This window comes from Mytilus galloprovincialis, chromosome 7 (genome assembly GCF_965363235.1).
Source record: "Mytilus galloprovincialis chromosome 7, xbMytGall1.hap1.1, whole genome shotgun sequence".
NCBI lineage: Eukaryota > Metazoa > Mollusca > Bivalvia > Mytilida > Mytilidae > Mytilus > Mytilus galloprovincialis.
The window spans coordinates 19,942,446-19,968,627 of NC_134844.1; the positions used below are offsets into that span (position 1 = coordinate 19,942,446).

General features: G+C 31.7%; 1 long non-coding RNA gene across 1 annotated transcript in view; it reads right to left on the reverse strand.

Moving 5' to 3' along the window:
- Nucleotides 1-12,049: 12,049 nt before the first annotated feature.
- Nucleotides 12,050-26,182, reverse strand: part of LOC143082490 (uncharacterized) — a 30,329-nt gene continuing 16,196 nt past the window's right edge. The window contains exons 2-3 of the long non-coding RNA XR_012980407.1: nt 14,589-14,674; nt 12,050-12,723 (exon numbers count right to left, since the gene is read on the reverse strand). This is a non-coding gene — a long non-coding RNA (uncharacterized LOC143082490). The remainder of the gene's footprint in view (nt 12,724-14,588; nt 14,675-26,182) is intronic.

The following is a 26,182-nucleotide window of genomic DNA, read 5'->3' on the forward strand; positions in this document are numbered from 1 at the left end:
TATGTATTTTGCAAAACAATCAAGAACCATAACCCTTCGAAACTTTAAAAGCAAAAATGAAATTGAACTCAATCTGTGGTTCGATGCTTAATAACTCAAATTAAATTTTTAAATCAATTTCATAAAGCATATTCTTGAATTTGCCAACAAGATACCTTGATAATTTAGATTGTTTATTTTTTTCCCTCTGTTTAGAAGAGAGTTTTCACCTCTAGTGTATCCCAAGATCAGAAGTCAGCACTTGTGCTGACATACAATGTCACTGATATGGTCATAATTGTTCGATATATGAAGTATTTTCTACCCCTTGGCCAACTGACAAATCAAACGCTATCAGTAAAGCCTTATTGTTTACATTTTTCAAATTTATATCCTTGTAATTTGTATAAGTTTATATTTGTTCATTTACTTTTCTTGTGTTATTGTTTCTATTAAGCTCTTTGGTCTTGTAAGCGTGTCATATAAAGATTATATCACTTACTAGATGATGATAATAAATGTCGTATGCATAATGAGTACAATATATAACATCTTTTATCCTACACTGTCAAACACATTGTTCATCATATCTCCTTGTCTTTATATCAAACGCCTTTATGTATCATGTTTTAACACATTTTCCTTATCAGGAACACTTATGTTCAGTGCATACTTTTTATGTGTTCACATTCTGAATTTCTGTCAATTTAAAATTGTCATACTTTCCAAACAGGGGGTAAGGAAATCTACTATGGCATGGTACATGTTATTGTTATAGTTGCTTATTATATATAATGGAATTTGATGCGACTGTCATACAAGTGAGAGGTTTATTTAGCTATAAAACCAGGTTCAATCCACCATTTTCTACATTTGAAAATGCCTGTACCAAGTCAGGAATATGACAGTTCTTGTCCATTCGTTTTTGATGCGTTTTGTTATTTGATTTTGCCATGTGATTATAGACTTTCCGAATTGATTTTCCCCTGAGTTCAGTATTTTTGTGATTTTACTTTTTACCTGACGTGATTCCTATAATTATTGCATTTCAAGAATGAAAAAGTGGGCTTTCAATAAAAGCGAACATGACTTTGCTTGTATCAGTTGAAAGGTTTTTGTTGTATACTTTCGAAAATAATCACTGTGAACTATTTATTTAATTAACAAATATCTTCAAGACTGTCATACAAATTGTATAATCAAATTTTTAATATTTTTATTTTAAATGTATTGAATCTATTTACTTCATATTGAATTATGCAGTCATTCATAGTGCTTTTCAAAGGAAAATTGATAAGATATTCTGTAGAATGAATGACAATTGATTTGCTAGATAAAATTAAAAACATGAAAAACGACTCTTAAAAAAAGTTTCCCCTTTGCAAAATATTGAAAAAGAGATGTGATATGGTTGATAACTATAAATAATTATCCACTAAGAGACAAAAGAAATAGAATGTAAACAGTTTTATGACAACACACTGTCCACAATACTTAGCAATACATCGTATACTAAGTGTAAAATCTTTGACGTCAATACTTATTTGGAATGGTTTGGACTTGAGATATGCATCTTTATATATCACATTTTCTGACAACAATTCATTTTTATTTTCCTTTTTTTTTCTTCCACATTTTTATGTAATATTGCGCTGTTACATGGTGAAACAATGAAATGTTTTTATAACGACTAAATATGATCTCTGAATAGACATAGTTTCACATAGCACCCAAGAAATAAGCAATAGACGTGGGGAATACTTCAAAGAGACAACAATCAAATGACACAAACAACGATAAACATCAAGAGAAGATGCTGTGATTCAAGTTTGAAGAATGCAAATTTTAAAATCTAGGTGGTATAGAGAAAAAGCACTGGATATTCTTAGATATGCTTGCTGTATGGTTAATATAAAAAAGAAGATGTGGTATGATTACCAATGAGACAACTCTCCAAAAAGTACCAAATGACACTGAATTAACAACTATGGGTCACCGTACGGCCTTCAACAATAAGCAAAACCCATACTGCATTATTAGTTATAAAAGTTCCCGGTCTTTTTGAAAACATTTGATAAACACTGAGGACGATGTTTTCTCTCCTTCTATATCACCAGTTGAGTAGTCCATACTTGTGTTGTTTTTATAGATTATCGTTGATCATCTCAACGAGATTAACTTTCCCGCTTGAACCGGTACAGCGAAAGGCAGACAAGCAATCGAGTTGAGATGACCAACGATAATCTGTTTATCGTTATTTTAATTATGACGACGTTGTCAATTTCATTTCAATTTCATTAGCAACGCCACATACCCCCTTAGTTTCTAGCGACAATTTTCATATAACTCAACTCCGCTAAAAAGGAAATTATCAGTCAGCAAGATCAAAGGGATGTCGTAAAAAGCGATAAATAACATGAATTATCATTGATGTGGTCATCAATGCAATTCAACTGTCGGAATGATTTTGTAATTGTTCGAAAAACTAAACATTTTCTTCCCCAGGAATAGATAAATTTATAGCTGTATTCCGAAAACCATTTGGAAAAGTAGATAACTTTTTTGCCATTTAACCTTTTTTATTAGGGTGTCACTGATGAGTCTTTTGTAGAGTAAAAGCGTACAAAATCTTAAACCTGGTTTCGTTGATGAGATATTGTTTATGAATAATGAAAGCCTTAGTTGCATATCCATTATTTAAAAATTAAGTTCACGATGCATATTCTGCATCATGATGTAATTCTATATTAAGGCAACGGCAGTTAATCTCTGTTATTCGGGGTCTTAGTTTACAGAAGATATGGGCTTATTTTCCTCAGTGTTAAAGGTATATAAAACACATCGGACAAGAAATATCAAACCATATCCCATGTGATCATGCATAACATTTATATCATACTTAAATGACATGATTTCAAAATTATCTAGAACAAATTCGCAATATCGAAGGTCCCGTGACAGAAACAAATAAATACTTCTACTTCATCGGGAGTTTTGAAATTTGTTACCTGATAGAATGATATTTGAATTAGGTGGACGGTATCATAAGCAAAAGCTTACTATCTGAACTCATCCTTGTTTTCTTACTTGTTTTCTTACTATTATAATTTAAGAGTGAGAAGCTGAACGGGTATCGGATAGTATCGGATAGTAGGAATCACTTATCCTCTGGAGACACTTATGATATCTCTAGTTTGTTTAAGGTTTATGTACCCTTCTGTAGCCATTTTTGTACGAACTTTTCAAACTTCAATTGTATCAAAACTACAGATATAATGAATAATAGAGATAGGCCATTTTGTACTTATTCCAAGGGGAAACTTGATGCAAAGCATTATTTTTTACTGTTCCATTGCATTTAATAGAAAAAGAGGACTTTGTGGCAAATAAATCAAGATTTTTATAGAAAATCCACAGCCTTTATCCTTGTACTCTCATATTTGGCAATTTGATGACTGATAGATATAGGATTATTGCATGCAGTGCTAGCATTGATTTCCATAAAACAAGTTTATAAATGTAGTTATTGGTTAAGACAAGTATAAATATGGCAAAAATCAAGTACACCTTTTAGGGTGCGCTCGACTTTAGTGACTCAGCACGAGGTGTTTTGGAATTTACAGGTTACTTAGAACTTTTTGTAAAAAATAAACACTAGCACATCATAGAAAATCAAGTGAGTTATTTATGTTTCAAATTTTATAACAAAAATCTCTGTATTAAAGGCTGTGGATTTTCTATAAAAATCTTGATTTATTTGCCACAAAGTCCTCTTTTTCTATCAAATGCAATGAAACAGTAAAAAATAATGCTTTGCATCAAGTTTCCCCTTGGAACATGTACTAAATGTCCTATCTCTATTATTTATTATATCTTTAGTTTTGATACAATTGAGGTTTGAAAAATTCGTACAAAAATGGCTACAGAAGGGTACATAAACCTTAAGTCCATGATTGACACTTTTATCCCCTGATTTTCTAAAGAAAGTGCGAGAATCTTATTATAGGTATGTCTGTCCTTAATTAAACGTTCCTTGTTCATTTTATTACCAGCAATAACAGGGTGATATATAAATAATCAAAATCGATATTAAGACGAATTAGAAACCAGAAATCATTTTGTTTATTCTCCGACGGAACTAACCCGAAATGATTAACCATTAGGTAGGCTTATTTGTGAATATGTACACCTACCCATTTTCCTGGTAAATTGTTTGGCACACAGGGCCAACCCGTGGTAAAATCCATATAAATTCAAGCCCGCGTTAATTACTTTCTAAATTGAAATATTTCCTTCCTTTGCACTTATAATTACGAAATGTTCGATTAAAGGTATGAGCTTTTACAATTTTGACATTTTTAATTACTAGTATATCTGTTTGTTTTGCTCAAATATTTTCAATTTAATGCGACTGTCATACAAGTGAGAGGTTGAGCTAGCTATACAACTAAGTTTAATCCACCCTACATAAGCAAATTCCCGTGTACCAAGTCCGGAATATTACAGCTGTTTTCGATTCATTTGATGTGTTTAAGCTTTTGATTTTGTCATTGTTGAGAGACTCGCCGTTTCTACATTTCCTCGCAATTCGGTTTTATGTTACTAGTATTTTCCTTTTTATAACTTTTTCAATGTTTTAGTCCTTTTTCAATTTTTATTTAATGTTACAGTTCTAAAAGATCCACATTATAGAAATTTTACATGACGAGAAAGGTACTGTTAACAGAACAATAAATTGACCTAGTACTTTTTGAAATGTTTCGCCGCTGTTACTTATAATTCAAGAGTATCCTTGCGGGAAACATTCCAAACATCTATTCTGAAAAGAGAAAAATTCACAACAACCCTGGAAATAATCAAATATCCCATACCAATAAAAAAACAACATTAGTTATCCATTATTCTCCAAAATTAAAGGAATGTTCAATATATCAAGATAGATGTTGAAATATAGCACACATGAAATGAAAACCTTATAGGCATTTCGTCATTTCAACAGAATAACAATTTGTCAAACATGTCATATAACTGATAAGGACGTTCAATCCATTCAAATCACATACAGATGTTACGTAACAGTTATATCATCGCATAATCAACTATAATGTGTCCCACGGAGAAAATGTGCATGGAAGGAAAGAAACTATGACATCAACAGTTGTTTTGAAAATTCTTTTTATGATGCAGACAATTTCCTTCAAGACTGATTATTTTCGCTTTTCCCTCTCTATAATCGGTCTTGTTACTTAATGCATTGAAAAAAAACACACATAATTAAGAAATGAATCTCACTTATTATAAGAGACCTCACTAAAATCTTAACCAGACTTGTCGTAATTCATACTAGTTAGTTAAAAAGTTGAGCCGTAAATTTCCATTTTTTAAAGAAAAACGAAAGATTAAAGAATCGCCCAGCTAAAAATTACCCATGCATCGCTCAAGAGAAAATAAGTTCTAGTGAATTCATCCTCGGTGTCAAAACATTTCACCTTGTAGATTCAGAAAAGATCTTATTTGCTACCTTGAACAGAAGAATGTTCTTCTGACTATATATGAATCTGTGATATATATATTCGGTCCAAAAATACGGGCCGTTAGTTCATTACTAGTATTACAAACTACAAACTTAAGTGCAAATCTGCTGAAATTGTAAACATTGTTTTTAACAAATAATTTACCACGGACTCTGTGGCGTAGGAGCAGACTGAAAAGTGTGTGATGTGATTGGAGTCAAATTTCTGAAAGTGACAAACAAAAGAAATGTAGTATAGAAAAATAAACTCTTCAAAGTTACAAGGCGTTAATTTTGTACGCCAATGGTGCGTTTTGGATTCGTCAGTAAAAGACTTATCAATGACGCTTAGATAAATAAAATCCAAATAGAATTTATTCAGTCTGTTACTTTTCTAAATTTACTGTTAACAAATTTTTGAATTTTTAGAAATACTAAGGGTTTTCTACCTCAGGCATAGTTTGCCTTAGCTGTATTTTGCAAAACTTTTTAGAATTTTGATCCTCAATGCTCTTCAACTTCGTACTTTATTTGGCCTTTTTAACTTTTTGGGATTCGAGCGTCACTGATGAGTATTATAACTACTACACATGTAGGTTTCATAAGAAACCATAGTTTTGATTGGCTTTCCGAATACAATACAACAGTATAGGACAGAAATATGATTTGATGCTTCTAATTTTATAAGGCAATGAAAGCGTTGATCGAGCGCACATGAATAATATGAAGTCCTTCGGTCAACACTTTAACACCCCAATATAGTAATAAAAAGAAGCCTTCAATTCCTAATTATATATTGTTGTGTCATTGTGTTCCTGTACCTCACATATCTTTTTATCCAAATAAATGTAATGCAGTATACGTATTAATCATATATATAAAGAACGCATGTTGTAAAATACAGGTGTCAATAGATTAACTTTTATAAGAAAATAAATGTATAAAATACTCCTATCAAGCGGCATATTACATAATGTTCAATCTTTTGTACTTTAAAACTATAATTCATTACTTTTTCTACTTTATATATTATTAACAAAACAAACAAACATTTAACAAAAAAAGGTAGAAGTAAGTTAAATCAAAGGTAAAATTAAAGTTAACACGGTAATGTCATTGTAGGAGTAGCTCTAAACTCTATGAAAATATCTGTCGCTAATGCATACAAGAGAAAACACTTAAAAATAAATCATAGGATGTGCAAACTCCTATAAAAGTTATTAACAATCTATATAAACCTTATATATTTTCCAAATTAAGATAAAGAGTTAAGTGTATATAAGAAGATCTATTACACCTATATTTCCACCTTCCAAATCGAATCAACCAATGTGTCTCTTTATTTTCAAGATCTTTTTTTATTTGAAAGTTCTTTGCTCTGTTCCTCGGTAATATGATGAGTTCAGTCATTCCCATTTGATTTTTAAAGTTTGTTCTTATGTTGTGGTGTTACAAAACCAGCATAGGGGAAGAGTTTATCGCTCACAAACATATCTAATCTCACTATATTCTGCGCATGTGAGAAATTGAGGGCGTTTGAGATTCAGGGTTTTGCGTCGATTATTGTTCGTTTGTTATTGCATCATAAATTGGGCCTTGGATTTTCGAGTTTGATTTATATCACATTTTCCCTACCAGGACCTTTTAAAGCTTACTATGCGGTATGAGTTTTGCTAATGGTGAATGCCTTTCGGTGACTTATGCTTGGTAACCACATTAATGTGCATTAAAAAATACTATGAGATAGAATTTTGAAATAAATTGTGAGAAGATAGGTTTCATAATATGTTTTAAGAAAATAAAAAGAAAACATGGTGTCACCGAACTTGTTTTCTTGTTACAAGTAAAAATGTCTTCATTAGTCCAGTGTAAATTTTGTACTAAAAGAGTTATCTCCCATTAAATGGCTCATTTAAAAAAAAATGATTTTAAAAACCAAATTTTTGATATTTGTTAAAATATTTTGTATAATACAATAAATTACCAAGTTTTCTTTATATAAATAAACAGTCTAACAATTAAATTGCAAATCTGTCTCCAAATTTGCAGATTTGGGCAAATAACTAGACCGATTTTGTACTGTGATTGTCCAATCCAAGATGGCGGTATACCATGAATCAACCTTACGAAAATCTTCATTATTCATTATTGAGAATATAAAGTTATCTTCCCTGAAAGAACTCTTCTGATATAAAAGCACACATAGTGTACACAGGAAGTATACACAAATGGAAGAAACTTGGCAGACTATATCAGTGATAAACAGTCAGGGTGTTAAAACATTATGGTCTGTAAATAACCATGTCCTTCTGTAGCTTTAAAAGCTCACAGATATGTGAATGCGTAGGTAAAAATTCCCCACTGACTTCTTTGTCATCAGAATTGCAGTCTATTATTCTTACTGAGGCTGGTCTACTGCCAAGTGATATTACACAGAAGTTTCAAGTGTGCAGTGAACATTTTCACAGGTTTTTGAATAAAAACAAAGCAGGCTGTAAATCTAAGATATGTGGGATACCTGATATAATTTCGTCTCACAACAAAGACAATAAAATATATGGAGGATGGTCAGGGGTAAAGGCAGACAGAAATGTATCTTTGGAAAAAGTGAAAGAGATTCATGCTAGAACAGAAATCATAGTTCCTGTTGGAACTTGTAAGTAAAATAATTAAAATGATTTTTTTTATAACTGGGTATCGCATAATTTGTTATTTATATTTATTTACCAACTTAGGGACGACATCAAAAGTTCAATTTAGGATAAAAAAAAACTTAATTCACATAGTTTTTTCACTGACCCCTCTCTTAACTTAATTTGGGAAAAATTGATTGAACAATAGGAATATATATGTAAAAATCAATTTTAAATATACAAAACTTGCAGAAGTTTAACCCCACCCCCATCCCAAACTACATGTATTTGAGTTTAAGTTTTTTTATCTACATCGATCTTTTGAAGTCGTCCCTTACTACACTATGTATAGAAATGCCCATGTTTTTAAAACTCTTTGTCTGTCAAATTTCTTTATATTGCCGTCTTTTTATCTACTATTTTTTCTCTTTTGGTACTTTGGTATTCCTCGTTTTACATTACACACCACATGAAATGTAAACAATATTGTAAAATGTAAAATTTATACCTAAGCAATATAAGAAAAGGTATACATTATTAGAATCTAAATTATATGAAAAGGGTAGGTAACAGAACCCACCGTCACCCCTATCAATTAAGTATTGAAGTGGACCCCACTCCACCCCCAGGCAATACTTGACCATTATGAATTAAATCAAAATGTGATTTATTTCCAAAATAAGAGACAACTATTATTAGATTTACGAGGAACAGTCAGGTTATTGCATAAATGGCTGAAATTTTTCTAAAGTTATCAAAGAAGGAAAAACGGCTTTACATTGCATAATTTCATCAATTTCTTTCCCCTACCCAAAATATTACCGATGTTTGCAGAAAAAAAAAACAAGAAACAGAATTTCACTTCAAAAACATGTAGCTCAACATGTCAACGACAAAGGTACAGAATAAGTTTAGCAAAAACTGACAGGTTTTTTTTTCAATTCAATTCAAGGTATGAAAAATGTTACATGTAACAAAAATTCTTATCAAAATGAATTCACCGCCACCCCCTCCCCCAAAAAAAATGAGCATTACATTTTATCTTTATTTTAAAAGCAGAAACTACAATATATTTTGGAAAATATGAATGATAATCATTTTCTATTATTCCTGGATATTCTACTTCAAATTTGCAAAAATTATTTGATATTGTAAAATTTTAGCATATATAACAAAAGTAAGATGGTAATTGAGTTGGAAATAAATGGTTTTGAATGTAAGAGAAAGTTAATGATACTTATTTTATCAGTACAAATGTATTTGCATGTACTAAAAATGTATCTTTATTAAAAAAAACTAATATGAACTGTGTGTTTCAGCAATATGCCCAAGATGCAGAAAGACCCTTTGTTGTGGGCAATCCACTTCGTGTAGCTTGATTGAAAATTTTGCAAATAAAAACGTAAGTTATAATGTTGGTACATGTTCTTATTTTATTCAGAGTCATATTTTTATGTATGGTATCTCTATCTGTAAATGGGCTTAATTTTATCAGTCCGACTGTCATATAAAGGGGTATATCAAACATCATGATATATTAAAATAGTTTACCCCGGTACTGAAAGTCTGAATACGAAAAGAATTTATAATGATTCTCCCAATTTATTTTTATTAAAAAATATTAAAATATTTGTTTAATATTAAATTGAAGTTAAACAAAAATTTGGTTTGGTTAGTTTTCTATCAATTTTGAACTGAGCAAAATTACAGATACAGACAAATTTTGTTAGAAGATCTGACAGTGAATGTTTGTTCAATGCAAAATGCACGTACATGTAGGTGTTGTGTTTCTATTGACATTCAATCAGTATATTTCGAGCATTTTTAATATATATTGAGGAAAAAAATGATGATACTTCAAATGTATGTGTGTTATTTTAAAGTGCATAGTATTAATTTCTTCTACATATTTTTATTCAAAACATGAACTATATACAAATAACAATCAATATTCATGCAATAAGCAAGTGCAGAATATTAACATTATTATCATTGAATATGTGGGTTCATTCAGTACTTTAAAAAAAAATTTATGCAGTGTTTGATGAACAGTGACAACCTTGGTGATACATGTAGCTGTCAATATGAAGAACAGTATTATCTCAGACCTTATCGACTTACTAGTGGTTATAATGTAAGTATCATTGAAAATTTCAATTATATCAAAATTTGCAGTATTAAAGCTAGATAAGTAGGCCCACTCACAGCCTTACGCTGGTTGGGTCTACGTTAATGGATTGTCATCATTTTTTTTTTCGATAAATGATGTTTGAAACGATTCTATTGAACAGGTTTATATCAAAATTTGTCTATATGTTGAATGTTACTGTGAATTTGTTTTGCTACGTTACGTTAAAAGTAGTAGCAGAAACACAAATTGTCATGAAGAAATTTCTTTCTTTATGAATAATATTTTTAATAAACATAACAAATTCTAGGTTTTATATTACAAATACAGACTCGACTACTCGAAAATGTTGGAGTATGGGTAAGAGCTTTTACTAACTTATCAATATTTAAGTAATATTTGTTATCTGTACTATTAAGCGAGAAGACCCCATTTTGTGTTTGGCTTCTCTTCCTTCCACAATAAATTAATCATCGTGCCTCTGTGTCCTATAGGTACCATGCATATTCGCATTTGTCATCCATTCTTGTGATTATTCAGTTTGGGTTAGTTTGGGAGAAATACGAAAAAAAATGCGTCCGGATATTTTTCCGTCAATGGACGAAATTTTAAGTCAGACTAGACTTCCGGTTTGCGTTTTTCTGTACTTTCCAAACATACAAAGACTATGAATAAAGTGTATTTGCTTTCTGCTATTATTTTCAAGTTTACTTTCAACGGCGGTAACACAGTTTATTAAATACAGAGGGTCTACATAATATGTCAATGACCGCCGTTGATCGATTAGTAAATTGAGAGTTGATAATAAAAAGCAAAAACACTTTATTTTAAGTAATGAATGTTCATAATATACAGATAAACTCTAACATTATTGAAATTAATAGAAATACAAAAAAAGAGAGGGAATTTTAGAGGGAAAAAAATTAGGAGCCAGGCTATAAAAACAATTTTCATGTCCCAAAGTACCTATGACATTTGATACCTTTTCTGAAATGCTCTAGTCAAAAATCTTTTACAAAAATGCATCGGGTCACTAGAAAGTATATTAAATAGAGAGGGTCTATATAATATATCAATGACCGCCGTGGATTCATTTATAGTAAACTGAGAATTGATAGTAAAAAGCAAACAGTTATCAAAGGTACCAGGATTATAATTTAGTACACCAGACGCGCGTTTCGTCTACACAAGACTCATCAGTGACGCTCATATCAAACTATTTATAAAGCATACTTTATATATAGTAATGAATGTTTATAATATACTAAATGTAACTATGTTCATATTGAAATAAATAGATAACAAAATTGGGAATTTTGGGGAAAATGGAGGAGGGGTTGAAAATACAATGCCCTCTCCCACAGTACCTATAACTTTTGATACCTTCCCTGAAATTCTCCAGTCATTAAATCTTTTACAAAATTTCATTCTACATCACTTTACATACTTTCAACCACGTTCTGAATGCCCACGATTTCATTGGACTGACTTTTTGAGGAATATAAAAGACTTCGGCTGTCCTTTAGGCCTGTTTTGAATTTAAACATAATTTGCATAAGTACTTGGGAAAGGACAATTATTTTCGCGTTTTTCAGTAAACAATGATCATACATTTACTATAAATCAGGTGAATTTGCTATTTGCTATCAATTCTAATAGTTTACTATCCACGGCGGTCACTGATATAATTCTGTATACTACATACATATAATATGAATACATTGTATTTGCTTTAATTTACTATAAATTCCTATGGTTAACTTGGGGGGGGGGGGGGGGGGGCTCTCTACTATTCATGGAGGTCACTGACGCAAATTGAACTGTTAGCAAAACAATAAATTGACATAGTACTTTTTGAAATCGTTCGCTGTTCACTCATAATTCAAAAGCTTCCCTGCCAAAATCTATGTTTGAAAGTGAAAAAATAATCCAAAGCTACACCGGAAATAAATCAAATATCGATAACAATGACGAGATCTCATATATCCATTATCCTCCAAAATAAAAGGATTTTTAATATATCTAGACAGATGTTATAATATAGCTCAAATGAAATGAAAATCATTCATGGCATTTCGTCATTTCACAGAATAACATTTGTCAAACATGTCATAGAGCTGATAATGACTTTCAATACATTCAAATCACATGCAAATGTTATGTAACAGTTATATCATCAAATAATCAACTATAGTATGTCCCACGGAGAAAATGCAATGCTTGGAAGGAAAGAAACTGCGACACCAATAATTGTTTTGAAAATTCCTTTTATGATTAAGACAATTTCATAGAAGACTGATTATTTTCACTATTTCATCTCTCGTAATCGGTCTCGTAACTTTTTAAATTGAAAAATCCACACATAATAAAGAAATATGTATCACTTATTATACAAAGAAATGGAAATTCTGGACCAAATTTGCGGTTATTCATGTACTGTTTTGTTGAATCGCTGAGCTGGAAAATTTCCCCTGAAATATTAAAGAAAAAAAAAACTCCTGGTGAATATATATTCGGTTTCAAAACATTCCACCTTCCGGTTCTAGAAGATCGTTTTTGCTACATTGAACAAAATAATGTTATGCTGACTTTACATGACTGTGATATATATATATATATATATATATATATATATATGTTTGTCCTAAATATACGTGCCGTTATTTCCATTATCACAAAATACCAAATTAACTGGAAATTTACAGAAATTGTAAATAATTGTTTTTACACAAGATGTTACCATGCATGGTCAGTGGTGTAGGAGCAATCTGAAAAGTGTGTGAGGTGCGTGGGGGCAAATTTCTGATAGGAAGTTACAAAGCATTAATTTTGTGCGTTTCGGAATCGTCAACAGAAGACTTATCAGTGACGCTTGAATAAAAACTTAACGCAAATAGAAGTTAATTAGTAGCCTTTTTTGTTATTTCTCACCAATCCCTCCCCCGATCCTACCCCTCCCCCCCCCCCGAGTTTCCATTTAGTGTCTACAGATTCAGCATCTTATATGCAACTCTGATCGCGTGTCTTGTATATATATATACCTACATGATTACATCACATATAAAAAAGAAGATGTGGTACGATTGCCAATGAGACAACTCTCCACAAGAGACCAAAATGACACAGAAATTAACAACTATAGGTCACCGTACGGCCTTCAACAATAAGCAAAGCCCATACTGCATAGTTAGTTATAAAAGGCACCGAAATGAATATGTAAAACAATTCCAACGAGAAAACAAACGGCCTTATGTATGTAAAAAAATTGAACGAAGAAATATATGTAACACATAAACAAACGACAACCACTGAAATACAGGCTTCTGACTTGGGACAGCACATACATACATTATGTGGCGGGGTTAAACATGTTAGCAGGATCCCAACCATCCTCTAACCTGGGACAGTGGTATAACAGTACAACATAAGAACGAACTATAAAAATAAGTTGAAAACTGCTTACATGTATGTTTTTTTAGAATCCGTAATTTTGATTGGCTTTCCTTATAAAATACAACAGTTAAGGACAGAAATGTAATTACATGAACTGGATGCTTCTTTTTATAATTCTATAGGGTAATGAAAGCGTTGACCGAGAACATCTTTAATATGAATTGTTTCTGTGAATCATACAACATGTGCCTCAGTCAACACTTTTACATCTCAATTGAATTTTAAAAAGAAGCTGTCAGTTCTTAATTAAATATTGTTGTGACATTTTGTTCCTGTACCTTACATATTATTTTGTTTCCAAAAAATGCAATGAAGTATACGTATTAATCATATATATATAAAGAACGCTGCCGCATGTTGTAAAATACAGGGTGTCATTTGATTAAGTTTTATTAGATAACATAAAGTACTCCTATCAAGCGATATATTACATAATGTTAAATCTTTTGTACAATAAAAATATCATCTGATATTTTGTTTACATGATTGTGTACAGTTGTATAGTATATTACTAGTAGCATAAACACAAATTGTGATAAAAAAAACAACTTCCTTGTAAACGAGTAGTCTTTAAAAAAATAGAATTAAAGAGAATGTACCCTGAATAGCTTTCCAAATATTGAATTTTCTTCTGAATAATCCTATTAAAAAAAATCAAATTCCAGGTTTTTCATTAGGCAATTACACATTCTAGACAAAAGACAAACAAGTAATATTTTGCCTGTCTTAAACCAGCTATGATTTGCTACCTCTAATTTGTAAAAATGTGCAAGCTAATATTTGTTAAACCAAATTCTGTTCTTTGCTCAAGCTGTTCAGCTGATGCTTAAGCATCACTGATAGATTAAGGACGCATATCTAACATCTTATAAAATATACATACTTGGAGAGATATGTCAGTCTTACTTTTCTTGTTTTGCACACTTGCAGTGTTTTCGTCCTTCCTCTTATCTTATATAATTTTGATAACTGAAAAGTAATAAATAACTAAAAAATTGTTTTTTTCCCAAAAGTATTTGTAATGCAGTCTTATAGCTGTCAAGATTATGACATTATGAGATAAGGAAATTTTATCTTTTAACACCAATCGAATGTGTTTGACAATTCTCTTTCCGAAGTAATTCAGTTAACTGTGAGAGGTTATCAATCAAACATTAATTTATGCTTTTAAACATTTTGACAGAAAGGGATTTGTTGCCATCACGTCCAAATGTCAGCTTTATATTTGAATAACACAAAATGATACTTGGAAGGTTTCAATTAACGACAGCAAAACCCAAGAATCAATAATATTTCATTTACATCTAATAAAATATCATTTGTATAATTTTACACTACTAGAGAAAATGGAAGGTTCTTTACGAGTTGTTTCTTCAATGGCAATGCATTAATGTGGAAGTCAACACAATACTGTTTATTCGCTTTAGATCTGACATGGTAATTTGCTTCATACGTGTCATCTGAAAGATGCAAAAGCAACGCCATGTCAATGTGCATTGCGTGCTTAATAATCTTTTTTTTTTACAAATACTAATGTCAAATTCAGTTTTATTGTTTGTTTGTTCGAAGTTCGTTGTTTTCCTCTTATAGTTGATGTGTTTCCCTTGGTTTTAGTGAATAACCCGGAATTGTTTTCTCGCAATCGATTTATGACTTTTGAACAGGGTATACTACTATTACAAGCTTTCCCATAATTATTCCTTAGTTTCGTTAATGTTACATTTAACGTAGAAATCATGCAAGATACCCTCTCACATCTTTTAATGTCCAAATTTTAAAAGAAAATATACCTTTTCCAAACAAAATCTGTACTGCACATTGTAGTTTATGATCCCTTTACAATCAACTAAAAGACTCATCAGAAACATGTTTTTTGTTAGAAAGTTTGAATTGAGATATAGAAGAGTGTGTGCAGTAATTACACGCTAATCGTCCTGTAAATTATACGGTTGTCTTCTTCATTGATATAACCGTATTGAAGGCACGGTGAAATCAACTTGTGTGAATTAATCAAATCTGTCGATATAATCAGGAAATAATTGAATGGTACGAAAAGAAGTATCTCATTGGTCATCCAGTTATCCCATCATTCCTTACAGTAAACAAATCGATCTTAGAATGACCAAAAAAACTAATTAGCCAGGAACGGTGTATTATACATTAATCTCATTGGTGGATAGCTTTAATTGAGATTCGTTAGACGTTTTTAAGAGAAGTCTAGCCTATGGATTGTCATGTGATATTTATAGCAAATTAAAGAAAACAAAGTGAGCGGAATGAATTAGCCAAGTCTGTCGATTTCTTTAAAGGATGGAGTTAATCTCAATTAGGACCAATTCTCATTAAGAAGAAGCTGCAATTCACTTGACAAATAAAGCTTTTTTAGTTGTTGATTATAAAGCATGTTTGTATTACTAAGAAGATGTAAATCAGGTACTTTGACTCGTTCAACTGGGAGCTCAATTCAAGAGAAAATCGTCAGACCTTACATCTTAGTAAATGACAAATTAGTTATGACAAGAAGACAAACAGAAAGGTGCCATGTAATTAAAAATCGGAATGTCAAGAAACAGTAAGAATACAACGTGATAACCGACCGTACAAAGGCTGTGTTTTTTACAACGTGATGAGAGAATGATGACACTTCTCTAGCAATATGTCGAACCAGTGGTAGAAAATTTGCAAAATTCATCTGTCGATTTTGTGTTTAATGTACGTGACAGATCATAGCTGATACCAAATATTGCAAATGAATATCGCCACAAATACCTACACAGCCACAACAAAAAACAAGTAGAATTAAAACAACAAAAATACACAAAAACATTAAAAACAAATGCAGTAAGGAATGTGGCAATTGTTTTCCATTCGTTTGATGATGTGTTTGAGCTTTTAATTTTGCCATTTGAGTTCGGTATTTTTGTTATATTACTTTTGATTGAATAAACTAATAATATCCCTTCCTTTACATATATTTGCTAATTTGAAAGGATAACAATTATCCGCATATGTCTGCCAGGGCCGTAACTACCTATGAGGCAGGGGAGGCAACTGCCTCCCCTAAATTTTCTACACCAAATTTTTTTTTGGAAGTAATAAAATGAAATTTTGACAATATGTACACCAAGAACTTGAATTTATATAATAAGCAACACAAGTTTACAGTTTTGACAGTGTTATCATGATACGTGATATATGCGTCATTTTCCGGATTTTTGATCCAAAGTGAACCGTTTCAGTATTTGTATTTTGGCTTTTTTTCGTGTGGCCGTCCGTCTGTTATGGTGGCACGGTAGTATTTGCATTCCAGAATTTAGGTTGCTCTTTTGTGTACCCTACTTAGGTTAATGTATCTAAACAGTGCGATTGGACAAAAAATACAGTATCAACTGAACTTACTTTCCCAAACTGAGGGATGAATCAGGTGTAGAAAAATATGAAATAATTTTACATACAGATGAAAATGAATTTTTGAGAATTTTTTGAAATTTTGTATTCACTGCACCATAAAAGACCTAAAAGTACTAGTGGCCTTAGGTTTTTAAAAATAGCAAAAAAAGTAAACGGTCATGATACATATTCAAATTCATTTGTGAATAGTAAAATGAAAGTACTTCAGTTAACTGTGAATGTAGAATTTTTTGCAGTGTTAGAAAGGGGTGAAAATTCTTAAAAGGCTATCATTATCCCTTATGGGCCAGGAAATACTACCGTGCCACCTTATTCAGTATTCGTAAGAGAACACATATGAAACTTTGTTTTCGACAATTTTGAATAAAACTTAACTATTCACATTTATTTAGGGGCTCAGTTAAGCAGAGGAAGTTCCCTTTTAATTGTGAATCTTTTATGATATCGGGAATTCGTTACCGGCTGAATCAGCTGTTTTAACCGCTTCTCCCGATCGTACAAGAACATTATGGTCAATGCCTTAGTAGTTAAACACCCCCATTCGATATAGCAGGGACTTTCTATACTAAGTATATACTTGACTGTATTTAAAGTCCCTGTTTTTAGTTGTCTGTTCAGCTTTCAACAATATTGAAATTCAAGGTCCTCGATAAAAAAATTATCTTGCGTTCCATGATCTTAGTTGCTTTACATATTTTTTTTAACTTACCAGTTTGATCTCTAATAAAAAAATATCTTTAAATACAGGTAATAATTGTTTGCATACAAATTGCTTCCAGCATCCAGCATTACTGGTGTTTCTTAAATTAGGGAAATCGAAGAAAAACGGGTTATTTTAGCCATATTGAGAAAAAAATCCATGGTCACAATGTATTTAACCCTCTCCCTTTCACACCGGTACAGCTTACCGGTGAACCCAATTTCAAGATTTTTGTGGGACATTTAGACTTGTTTAATCGCTATTTGCTGACGTACAGATGTGGTTAAGGGCTCAAATTAATCCTCAGATAACCAGCAATGCGATTTAATTTGCATCAAACCTCTACCATTATTAGTTAATAAACAAGTCGCCCCTTACTAATGTGTAATTTTTCTGTAAAAACCATTTATTTTTCTTCGAATTTTGAGGAATATTCTCAAAAAGAAGTGCAAAGAAAACTGCTCTTATAAGAGGATTTATGACTTTTTTCAATAACTGTGCACTGATTTTTTTAAGAATAGTATTAAACTAATAGTTCTAACTTGTACACTAGTTGCAAATGTAATTTTTAGTGTAGCAGCGCAATCACAAACTTGAAATACGCTAAAAATCTGAAGTCATTTCTTAAAGATATTATGAGAAAAGAGACAAAAACTGCTAAAATATTCTGAATTTTTTTGGCAAAGTTGAAATAGATGTAACAAAACATGGTTTCGTAAGTGTTGCGTTATATCAAAGTTGAAAACACTTTTGTTTGAATAAAGGAACATGTATATTTCAATGAAAAAATGACAGTTTAAAGAGGGGATTCCTCCTAGATTTGCGTAAAAATCATGCATTTGGCAACAAAAAATTATCATCTGAACACATAATTCCAAAAAGAAAACAAACTGAGTGAGAAACTTTATATTATTATTTTTTTAATTTCTTCCGTAGTAGTAGACTTAAATACTTAAATTTCAAAAGATTCACTACAATGCCAGTTGCTCAGGGGTACGCTGATCTATCCCAAGGCGCTAAGATTGAGAGTACGAATCCCACTGCCGGAGTTGGAAAATTAATTTCCTATATTAAATGTAACTTAACTTAACTTTACTTTCAACTTCAAAAAGGAAACCTACGAAATTTTTTTAAAAGAATGTGTGTGCAAAATTCCCCCCCCCCTTACCCCCTTTGCTCCATCGGGCTCGGTCAAGGGTGTCCCAGATCAAGCTAGCATTGGTAATTCAATGAATTTTCCCTTGTAAAAACAAAGTTTAGGTTGCTGATTGATTGAAAATGAATTAGACAAATAACTAGGGTCCAAGTTTGAAATCGGACAAAAAGAGCGTCTAAAATCAATTATTTTGAATGTTATGGACATCGATATTTCAAGGCCTATAGCACGTTATGTGTCTATTTATACCACCATGATAACTTATATGGCTTCAACAGACTCGAGGCATTGTGTTTCCACAAAAAACCTGACCCTATTAGCAAACCAATATGTCTCTGCACGACTTTTTGCCCAAGGATTTCGTATTTTTTCACTCATCTCCAACAGTCACGTGACTTTTGGAAATATACCTCGTGACCAAAAAATGACGATTTATCTTCAAACTTAATTTTTTGAAATATTTTACCAATTATCTTTCATTTGAGCCCAACATGACGTGTGTATGATCATTGATGCGAATGCTGTATTCATTTAAACTTCGATAATGTATTTTCGATAAGTAAAGGTCTAAAATGCATGAAAGGGAAAGGGTTAATGTTAATAATTATAGGCCAAATTACAGCCTTTAAGACCGTAGCCTTGGCTCACCCAAAACAGCAATATCAACTTTTTTTGCATAAAAATTGTTTCCAGGTTCAAGCAATACTGATATCTCTTAGAGTAAGGAAATCGAAGGAAAACGGGTCAATTTTAGCCATTTTACTGAGAGAGAAAAAAATCGGCGGGGGGCTGCGCCCCAACCCCCTCTCTATATGGTCCTCAGTCGGGGGCCCCAAACCCCTGCCTCCCCTGAATTAGAACCCTAGTTACGACCCTGTCTGCGAAGCTGATTATAATAACGCATATGTAAATAAGACTGTGTAGTTTTCTCTGTAAAAGATGGGAGACCCTTTATTTGATAAAGATTTAATATGTCCTTTACTTAGGTATCGATATAAAAATAAAATACATAAACACCATACAACGAAATGTAGATCAGAAAGTAGGATGTCGTTATTTGTAGTTGAAGTACATTGTATTAGTTTCAACCATCCTAACACTGACATCTTTAATACAAGTATAGTTAATTATCAATAAAAATGATATATGGTGTTACAAAAAAATGCAAAGTGTTAAATTATTTTTATGTCTTTTTGCGTTTGATATTAATATTTCAACTATTCGGCATTTTTCTATACCACTGCTGGTAGAGTTTTAATTCCCCGAGGGTATCACCCGCCCAGTAGTCAGCATTTCTGTGTTGACTTGAGTTGTCATTGAATATCTTCATAATTCTAAAACTGTTAACAAAACTTTGAAGTTTTAAAATACTAAGACTTTTCTACCTCAGGAATAGATAACCTTAGCTGTATTTGGCCAATTTTTTAGGAATCTTTGATCCTCAATGCTCTTCAATTTTGTACTTTATTTGGCCTTCTTAATATGTTTTGATTCGAGCGTCACTGATGATTCTTTTCTAGACAAAACGCGCGTCTGGGGTTAATATAAAACTTCAATCCTGGCATTTATGATGAGTTTATCAACAAAAACGAGTGCATTGATAACAAATGTGTATGTGTTAGAATAACTTATGGGTAAATGGACATTTTAGAGACTAACATTTACAGTACAAAAGTTATATCGAAGAAGAGCCATTAAGAAGCGTTTCGAGGTGGTGACCTACATTTTGGACGCTTAGAAATGAAGATTTGAAAACTAACGCAAAATCAAAAAAATATTGCTAATATCCGAATTTGAACTAATCCGAAGGCAATAAGAAATAAACAATACGATATTTTCCTTGAAGGAGGTTGCAATATTTATGAAGTTATAACATATGAAAATCTATATTAGTAAATCAACGTTATGGCTGTGGGTTGATAATTACCTTTGGAACAAACAGTACATCAAAATTGGTATAAACACAGATGCAGTAAAGTTAGTTGCTTAATTGTTGATAAGTTCGTGTTCATTGTCTTGGTTTTGTGCTACCATAATAACTAGCTATGTGTATTTACATTTATTTCATTTTTTCCCAGTCTCTGTGGTAGCTTTATAGTTTCTTCTTTTTATTTATAAACACTTCATCAGGGTTTCCGATTTAGCTTTGTAACAAACAGAAATGATCAAAATGCCTATTTGCTGCGGACTTTGACATTTAATTACTTTTTTAATCACAGACTACCATACCATGACATGAAATGGAACATTTATGTTTTACAAGAAACCATAAGATTCCATTTATGTCACACAGACAGAATTAATATTCAAGACATCAATAATGTTTTTATACCACGTAAAATAAAGATGGTTCAATCCCCGTTATAGGTCTAGACTTGAAAAATCTTAATCTTTTGAAATAATAGAAATCATTTTCTTTCGTAATGTTCTAGACGCAATGAATTACTTTTATCTTAGTTTCTGGGGGAAATCTCTCGACATTTGTCATAAATTACATAATGTGTCATAGAAAAATAGCTTTGTTGTAATGAAAAATGGAAAACATAAGGCACAAATATTACTTACAATATAATTTACCAAAATGGAAACCATTCAGGGAACATCAATGAGATTTGCCAAACCATATTAGAAACATTAGACAAATGATTCTAAGTCATATCATATAATTTAATTAAACAGATGGCATAAACCTCTCCAAGCATAGTGTTTATAGCTGACTATGCGGTATGGGTTTTGCTCATTGTTGGAATCAGTACGATGACCTATAGTTGTTAACTTATAAAATCATTTGCTCTCTGATTGAGAGTGGTAACATTAGCAATCAAAATCTTCTTATTTTTTTTTACCATAAACTGTTGTGTTTATTATGTGTTGTGTGTGACAATACGATTAAAATACAACCCATGTGTTCACGGTCCGCTTTCAGGTTATTTGCTTCTCTGGAACATTAATTGAATGAGGTTATAAATGTATTCAAATATGACTATGGATATTGTATTGCTTGGTTAACTTCTCCCATTTATTGTATACTTTCTACACAAAACTTCTGATTAAATATTTTGAGAGAGAACATCACACATAAAAAGATATATCAATTGTTTGCTTTACCGCCGATGACAAATAGTCCATGTATGTTTAGAATGATCACAGAATATAAATCAACGTTGACATGGAGTATACTTGTACAACAATTAGACAGCAACCCAACCACACAACAACCAACATTTAAAGGTAACCGAATGTAAAGTATCTATCAAACTCCAAAAGCTTAAGGATAACAACAAATTAAAAATAAAAATAACAGACTATAAAAAAAAATTCATTAACACATAATTCCCTGAAGGACATGTATGTTTGTTTTAAATAAATTAATAAAAACAGTACTTCAAAGATTATCATTGTAAAGAATAATTTTCGTAAAACGTCAGCTACATATAAAGGATCTATAGATATGTAACTCTAGTGTAATTTTATATATATATTTGAACTCTGTAGCGTTTAATAGTTCCAAAGAGGATACGATATTTTCCACACCATCTTATCAATGTGTAACTATGTACGTAAATACATTAATAGGGATTGTTAATCTATTCAGATTTCATCACGACACTTATGGAGAAATCCAAGGATTCATAAGCAATACGATATCATTAGATTTTAAAAGAAATATCCATATATTCAATTGTATCTGCTGACAAGGCTCCCAGCAATATGTTTCATTGTTAGATAACACATTAGGTTTACCACTTGATTCATCATGGATTTGATAGTAAAGGTTACTTTTAACTTCCAAATCATATATTATATAAACACACGAATATACTGGTATAAAAAAAAATGGAAAATTGTTGATAATATAATGATTATTTCTTCTCTTGGCATTAATGTTATTCCTGACAAGAATGACATCAATTATCTCAATTTATGACAATTTGTCTAATACTGTCCCACATATTTTGTTGATAAAACCATCATGTACAGATGTAATGTGATAGATTTATCACAAAGAGCTACGCTCATATCACAGCTTGTGGTTGAGTAGAACATTGGTTCAAGATTCTCTTATATCAATATACGCGTTACTTCTTTAAATTATAAATGAAGCACACTCTTACAAAAACGCACGTAAACGCAAAATAATGGCAATAGTAGTATACCGCTACCGCTGTGCAATACTCATGAATCGATTACGCGAAATCAAATTCGGATTACAAACTAAAACCGAGTATACACATCAACTGTAAAAGGAAAACAGCAGAACAACAGAAACACTGAACTGCAAAAAAAAAAAACAACCCAAAAAACGCCAACTTACATAGAAACGGACTATTTATTATCAACTGCAAAAACAAAACAAAAACAAGATTTTAAAAACACTTTAACTGGTGTTGTTTCTTGAAGAATATGCTATAGTATACGCCAATTTATTATGAGGACTGACAATAATGCCGGAAAAAAAATCGATTCATCAGTCAAAGGGTAAACTTTTAAATAGATGATTTTGCATTGGTGATGACATTTTAATTTATAATTCATTGTAGAATCAGGTGGCATGTCTTATAATACAGGATTTGAAATTTGATGGACATGACTAATGAGTAGACGGCACTCTTACCAAACTATAAAGTGAACACAATGATGACACCATTGGCGTTCCTTATTCATATAAAAATTATCAGTAGAATATATTCAACATAAAACTTCACTATTTACAGACATTATTATTTCAATGGTGTTTTTAAGCTTTATTTGCGAACGGTGTGTTTTTTCGTCGTCATTCGTTATGCTAATGATTGTTTCTCAGATACAGATTGAAGATAGCAGACAATGTTATATTTTATATTCAAAGTAAGTTATTTGTATTAATGTAAAAGTCGTATGTTCCAATAATACAAAATGAGTACAGTTATGAAATACCAAAGGGCAAATCAATGATCGTAAATCAATACATATATACGTGCAACAGGAGGTAATTGCTATTTTTACGTGATACTTTTGCATTTTACCAACACTGCATAGTATGATGGTCACTGTATGTGCAGAATCAGTATGTGATTTCTCGCCGCAGATAGATACTTATGTTGGTTTTTGCTAGTCCCTGATGATATTATTAACCCATCATGTTGATTCATAATATACTTTCTTCTTTGATATATATAGAAATTTTAGAATTCTGATTCCCTCGAAAAAAAAGTACCTTAGTTGTATTTATTTGTTATTTTTGTGGACCCCTTTAATCATGCAACTTCAGGCCATAAAAAAGAATAGGTTTTTTTTGCCCAAACCCTACCTACCCAGAAAAAATCTGCCTACTCAAATTCTTTTATTGTCCTGATTTGAAGAAGTTTTTTTTTAATCAGATAGGCATGAAGACTAATAAACACCTGATACTTCAATTTCTTTAAAAAAAAAAATGCCTACCTACCTACCCACTGTCTCAACCTTTGGGTAGGGTTTGGGCAAATCAAAATATTTTTAAATGTGGCCTCACAAGTTTTTGTGCAACCTTTGCTTTTATTCTGTTTTGGTTTAAAAGTTCCTAATGAATATAAATCCTGTTAAGCGCTTCTTACTCACCAAATTTATAAAGGATAGTTTTCATCTTTCAATCTGTAGTTGTTTGCTCTATTTTTTAAATTCTGCAGTTTTTAAGATGTAAATTTCAGTCGGTTTTTGTCCTATGAATTTTTGTTCCATACATTGAACTTACTTTAGATAAAGCTAATACTAATAAAGACCACTTCCCTTTCCTCGATCTTGATATCTATATCATTAACGGGAAGCTTAATAAAAAAAAATATGATTAAAGAGATGATTTTTCATTTCCTATCGTTAATTATCCATTTTTAGATGGTGACGTTCCCTTGTCACCATCTTATGGTGTTTATATATCTCAACTTGTACGATTCGCTCGTGTATGTAACAACATATTAGATTTTAGCGAGAGAAATATATGTATTACTGAAAAATTATTACACCAGGGTTTTCGATATCACAAACTAGTCAAAACATTTACTAAATTTTATCATCGGTATAAGGAAATAATTCGTAACTATAACTCAACATGCAGACATCTTATACGTTCAGGTATTTCACATCCAATCTTTTATGGTAATATTCTTTACAAAGCACAAAAATGTCAGTATTCACCTCAAAAGCTTACAAAACCTTTAAACAGACTTATTAAGAAGGGATATAGTTACGATACTGTTGTCAGGTCATTAAAGATCGCATATTTTGGCTTTAATATTGATTCACTTATAGGGTCTTTGCATCGGAACTAAACACATTTATTTAAAACACAGTTGTTGGCATGACACGTGTTATGTTCTTCTCATATATTTTATGATAGTATGATACTAAACTCAGGGGCGGATGCAGGAATTTTCGAAAGGGGGGGTGCTAACCCAGGGCAAAGGGGGGAGCAAAACATATGTCCCGATACAAATGCATTGATCGGCAAAAATAAAGGGGGGGGGGTGCGCACCCCCGGAACCCCCCCTCTGGATCCGCCACTGAAACCCCTAGGGATTGTGCCTGATATTCATATGATGAAGACATAATCTTTCAATCAGTTTAGTTGATGTCTGGAGCTGGCATATCAGTTAACTGCTAGTAGTCTGTTGTTATTTATGTATTATTGTCATTTTGTATATTTTCTTTTGTTACATCTTCTGACATCGGACTCGGACTTCTCTTGAGCTTAATTTTAATGTGCGTATTGTTATGCGTTTACTTTTCTACATTGGCTAAAGGTATAGGGGGAGGGTTGATATCTCATAATATAAAAAAGAAGATGTGCTATGATTGCCAATGAGACAACTATCCACAAAAGACCAAAATGACACAGACATTAACAACTATAGGTCACCGTACGGCCTTCAACAATGAGCAAAGCCCATACCGCATAGTAAGCTATAATAGGCCTCGATAAGACAATGTAAAACAATTCAAACGAGAAAACTAACGGCCTTATTTATGTAAAAAAATGAACGAAAAACAAATATATAACACATAAACAAACGACAACCACTGAATTACAGGCTCCTGACTTGGGACAGGCACATACATAAATTATGTGGCGGGGTTAAACATGTTAGCGGGATCCCAACCATAAACATGTTTAACCCCGCCGCAATTTTGCGCCTGTCCCAAGTCAGGAGCCTCTGGCCTTTGTTAGTCTTGTATGATTTTTTATTTTAGTTTCTTG